The sequence below is a fragment of the Arachis ipaensis genome, chromosome B01 (assembly GCF_000816755.2).
Source record: "Arachis ipaensis cultivar K30076 chromosome B01, Araip1.1, whole genome shotgun sequence".
NCBI classification, from domain to species: domain Eukaryota; kingdom Viridiplantae; phylum Streptophyta; class Magnoliopsida; order Fabales; family Fabaceae; genus Arachis; species Arachis ipaensis.
This window is the reverse complement of record NC_029785.2, coordinates 29668746-29674427: the sequence shown is the minus strand read 5'-3', so window position 1 is coordinate 29674427 and position 5682 is coordinate 29668746. Positions and strand designations below refer to the sequence as shown.

Sequence of the window (5682 nt, the reverse complement as noted above, 5' to 3'; positions counted from 1 at the left end):
TTATAAATTCTAATTAAAAAATTAAAATATTAGTTTAAAATATGAGATAATATTAATAAAAAATATTAGTCCTAATAATTCTGTCTTAAGAAAATAATTTGGAGACCAATTTTATGTATCTTTACTCTTCAAATATTTATTGGAGCCATGCTCTTCTCTTTTCTTTCTAACTTTTTAATGAAATTCTTTGTTTTTCTTTTTCTTTTTGCGCTTGTAAAGTAAAGTAATCAACCCCCAAGTAATTATCCTTACTTTCACCACATATTTTGTGCTTTTATTAAACCTTGCGGGGCCAATATATATGTTGTCCCTTAGCTTATTGATAGGCTATTATAATTCATACGTCTCTAACGGAAGATATATTAATATATTATACTCAATTTCGGTTCACCTTTTAGCTTAGTTTTTATAATAGAGTATTTTTATAAGGTAGAAAGTGAAACATCGAAATAATAATTATTTTCTTATTGATTAAAATTTATAAATAAATTTTATGAGACTAGCTAATCAAAGTAGATTGGGTTAATTAATAAAATTTTTGGTAATTGAATTTGAATAATGATGATTCAGTTGGACAAAAAAGCTAACCTCTTTGATATAAAGCATAATTATTTAGTATTTATTATTTCGAATCGGAAATATAAAGATAAATTGTAAAATTAGTAAAGTTAATTTTATGGAATGAAAAAAACTAACCCTTATTATTAATCATAAAATTTTAATGGATGAAAAAGAGAGAAATTAATTATTTTATGTTATAGATGATAGCACTATTAAAGAGATACTCACTATTTGATAAATTTATATTTTATGGTATTTATTTTTTTTAATTGGATGTATTTTATTGACTTCTCATGTATTTATTCATTAAAATAGCATAGTTTTGTAAATTTCTCTTAATTGTGCCTAATGATGAAAATCATATTTTTTATGCTTAAAATTGTTAATTTTAATTTTACTTCTATTCCATTCGATATTTTGATGTGTTTGTTTAAGTGATTAAAGTTTTATAAGACAATGATGGCTTGGAAGTTGGAAGGATGAAGGAAAAGCATGCAAAAGTGGAGAATTCATGAAGAAGTGAAGGATTTGTAGAGCTGTCAATCCTGACCTCTTCGTACTCAAGTGATAATCACTTGAGCTATAGAGCTCCAAATGAGGCAATTCTAGTGGCATTAGAAATCTAACATCTGGAGCTTCTAAATGATATACAATTTTCTATGGTGGACGTGTGTTAAGATGTTCGCGTACGTAGCCAAAGTGTCGTGTACGCGAAACACAAAAAATGTGACACACTTAAGGCAACACGTGACCAGCGATTTCTGAAGCACTTTAGACCCAATCCAACCTATTTTTGATGCTATTGAACTAAGGATTGAAAGGGAAATGAAAAAAGTAGTCATAATTTAGTTTTAGCCATGTTTTTAGGTTAAAATTCTGAAGAGAGAAGCTCTAACTTCTCTCTAGAATTTAGGGTAGTTTAGGTCAAATTTTCTTAGATCTTAGTTTTAATTCTTGCTTTAGTTAAATTTTCTTTATATTTTCTTGTTCTATTATTTTAATTTTCTTAATTCTTCTTGTTAATTTCTCATTTTGCCACTTTTTGGTTCATGAACATTCTTGTTGGATCTTGATTTTCTATTAATGCAACTTGATATTTTTATGTTTATTAATGTCTATTTGAGTTGTTGTTATTGATTTCTTACATTTAGTAGTCTTAGATTTTATTATTCTCGTAATTTACAATGCTCTTATTTTTATGCACACCAAGTGTTTGATAAATTGTTTGGCTTAGTTTTAGAGTAGATTTTAGCACTCTTGGCTTGAGATTAAAGACTTAGGTTCTTTGATGTTATTGATATCCAATGTAATTAACCATTTGTAATTACCATGTTGTGGTCAATGATCTAGATAGAAAGCCTTGACTCTTAAATCCTTGCCATGAGTGTCTTTTAGCAATTGATTTCTTTGTTTGATCTCTAATTTCATGCACATTTACATTTCTCGTTCATCATTCCAAAACCCCAAAAATTCTCATAACCAATAATATGCACACTTCCCTGCAATTTCTTTGAGAGACGACTCAGGATTTAAATACTCTCGATTTTTATTGGTTTGCATTATGACAAACAAAATTAAACTTTGATTGAAGGTTCATTATTGGTTTGGATCTATATTTTGACGAGATTATTTTGTTAAAATTCTAAATCGACGATTTCTCTACGTCACTATTCAAATAGATGAGAAATACAAAAAAGAATTTCTCTTTTCTGACGCAAAACTAGAGCACGATGAACAAGAACTAGAAAAGGCCAATGACATAGAAGTTTGTCGATCCAATCGACAAACATAGAATACCATCATTGTACTCAGATTATGTTATGACAATCTATGATGCATATTATTTTCTAACAAACACTACAAGAAAAACACCAATTCAGGTACACTTGAAAAGTGTAGCCAAAAGTGAAAAAAAATTATGCCTTAGGCTACGGCTACGCTTTTTGGGCTATGGCTACGCTTTTTGGAGTGATTCCTATTCGGCCGTTGCCTATTCTCAAAGGCTACACTTTTCTGCACCAAGGGCTACGCTTTTGGCGTTTGAAAATAGGCTACGCTTTTCAAGTGATGCTGTTCAGGACCAAAGGCTACACTTTTCAGCTTTCATTTTTTCAGAATAGGCTACACTTTTCAACGCTACTGCATCACTTGTAAAGCGTAGCCACATTGTATACCATAGCTACTTTTTATAAGCGTAGCCTTAGATCCCTCTTTTTTTTTTGTACTATAGCTACTGTATATAAGTGTAGCCTTAGGTCCCTCATTGTTTTTTTTTTTATTTTCTATATATATATTCTAATAATTTTTTTTCTAAAACCTAATATTTAGTAATATGATTATATATATAATCTTTTTTTAATTAAATTAGTTAAAAATTATAAAATAAAAATAAATACATAATAATACCATACAATATTCTTTAAATAATAAAAATTATCCTTTAACAAAATATATTTATAATGAACTAAAAATATTGGAATGATCATAAATGAGTATTCATACATCTCACACTAAATTAAACATACCCATATCAAAATATACATTAGACCACTTAGAATTTACTACTAATAAACTATAAAAAACCAAAATATTGTATCCTACATAAGTATCTTCTAATAAAAGTTATTAACCTTCTGATAGGAAGAGAAAAAAATCTTGTTCTTTAAATATCTTGTTCGACGGAAGATCGTATTTGGGAGATTTCTGGTTCTTCATCTGCCTCAAATCTTGTTCTGTAAGTTCTGGCAACTACAAAAGAAAAAAAATCAAAATTATATAACACTTACTAAACCCCTTTAAGGCTTAAATTTGAAAGCATACATAGCACAAAAATGGAAAAAAATGAAATTCACAAATAAAATCAGAAACAAGGTAAAGAAATGTATATCATACCAATTCAATGTGACCCTGAGGGAAATAGAAAACTCTGTCTTGAACACAAGGAACATCCATTAATGGCCCTGCACAGCCTCCATAGCTCTTTAAACAAATCATCACCAGCCCCATCTGCCACAAAACAAAACACAAACATGTTGAAAACTTTGCATGGTTTTTTTCAGACCAAAAGTTGGAAACTTTTTCTCTCATTTTTGCATTAAGCTCTTCCTTAGTAACCTCCATGTTCACAAGGCAAAAAGGGTCATTCACTTCATATTGAAAAATTAAAGGAAAATATTAAAAATGAAGGGTCCCAACAACATTAGTCAATTGCTAAAAGAACACAGACATTACTCTTTTTCAGCTCAACACTCACATTAACCAAACATGGTAACAACAAAACCACATGAAAATAAATAAATAAGTGGGAGATATTGAGCAGAGAAAGAGATATTATTAGATCCATTAAGACTTAAAAGAGTCAACTATCTAAGATAAAGAGTCAACCATAGTCTCTTGAAACTCAGCTCCAAGATAGCCACTAGAAACATGGAACCAGTTATCCAATAACAAGTAGTTTGCCACAGTACCAGAAATATATAGATAATAATAAGAGACAATCAAGAAGACATGAAAGGAGAGAATGAAGGGCACATACCTCATTTTGGATCCTATTGCATAAAGATTCAACCAATTGATTTCTGTCAAATCTCATATTAACCACTTCCTGAAAAAGCTCTTCGTCAATCTGCAAAACCATGATATTGGTGGATTTTGTAAGTGAATAAGTGTGAGTATCAAAATTGTTTAAGGTGGAGTTAATGTCAAAAATAAAAACCAGGCAAATTGATAAACATAAGGACATTATTCTATTCTTTATCAGAAGGTAAGATAAAGAACAAATATGTTTCTTTTGCTTCACTCAAATTTTAACTCCAGTTGGCACAGTCTCAGAAAAAGAACAAACTTTGAAATACTGAATTCGATGATAGGAATATTTAGGAACATGAAGCTCAATAGTTGACAATAGTTGATAAATTGCCATGAGCCACGAAAATACTGCAGCATATATAATCCACATGCAACAAAAATAATTAACATGAAATTAGTAAACTACTCTAGACAAATGAATAATAGTCCCCATTAGTACTTGATTTTTGTTTATTAGAACATTACCATTTACCACTACAAAGTAAACTGCTGATTAAGAAAGCAACAATCATTCACATACAGATCCAAGAATCAAGCAGCTGACTGGTCAATAAATATATTATGTAACCTAACTTATTTGAGAATAAGCATACTCAATGGAAAGGTTTGTGCCATTTAATCACCAAATACAGCTAAAATCAATATCTAACTATTCTAATCCTTACCTCTTTGTTGATCAAATACACAAGACTTGTCCCTATTTTTCTCTTGAGCCCAAACCTTAACCGTTCCAAGAACCAGAATTTTGGTTACATTTCACAAGGCCATTCGACCAAATTAAACACAGAGGAGAGAAAATCACTCACCTCTCTTTGCTTGTGGTGGTAGTTATGTTAAAAGAAATTGAATAAACTGGAAAAAATGGAGCAAGAGAATTATCAAAATTTTGAATTAGAGGAGAAAAGAAAGAAGATGAAGTCGCTGTCCTCACCTAGCAAAGAAACTCGAAGAACAGTTGGGTAAGTAGAACGCAGCTCCCTCTTAAGCTTCAGTCAGCTCCCTCCTTGGCCATCATTCTCTTTCTCTTGGTGCTATGATTGATGAAGAGCCAAAAACTTGAAGAACGCTCCTATTTTTGCTCCCTGGTACTTTGGCTATTCTTCTGTTCCTTGCCCTCTCTCTACTGTCTGTGAATTCATGAGGGAGACAGACGGAGACACAATGTTATGTTATGATTTGTGAATTCATGAAATAATTATAATTTAGCAAATTAAGTCAAGTCACAAGATTCCTCGCCTCAAGCCTTGGATTCACTACGGGCAATTCTTTATCTGTAGAACATATTTGACTATATGCTTAATAAGATCAGCATCACCCCTATCATAATATGAAAATAAACCAGAATTAAAAAGCATACTAGATATACTTATTCTTTTGCTAAAAGAAATCTAAATTGGAGAAAATAAGAGTTTCACACACAACTCAACTGCCATATTAAACCGACTGACTTATTTTTAATTGAAATAATAATTTTTGTATTTTATAAAAAACCGGGAGAACTTCCTGTCCTTTTTATTTTCTGGTCTCTAATAT

At 30.4% G+C, this 5682-nt stretch overlaps 1 long non-coding RNA gene across 1 annotated transcript; it reads right to left on the bottom strand.

Annotated features, from left to right (window-relative positions):
* LOC107617487 lies at window positions 3209-5214 on the bottom strand. The gene is made up of 3 exons (XR_001614964.2): window positions 5081-5214; window positions 3454-3567; window positions 3209-3309 (listed from the first exon to the last, which is right to left on the bottom strand). It is a non-coding gene; the product is annotated as an uncharacterized LOC107617487 (long non-coding RNA).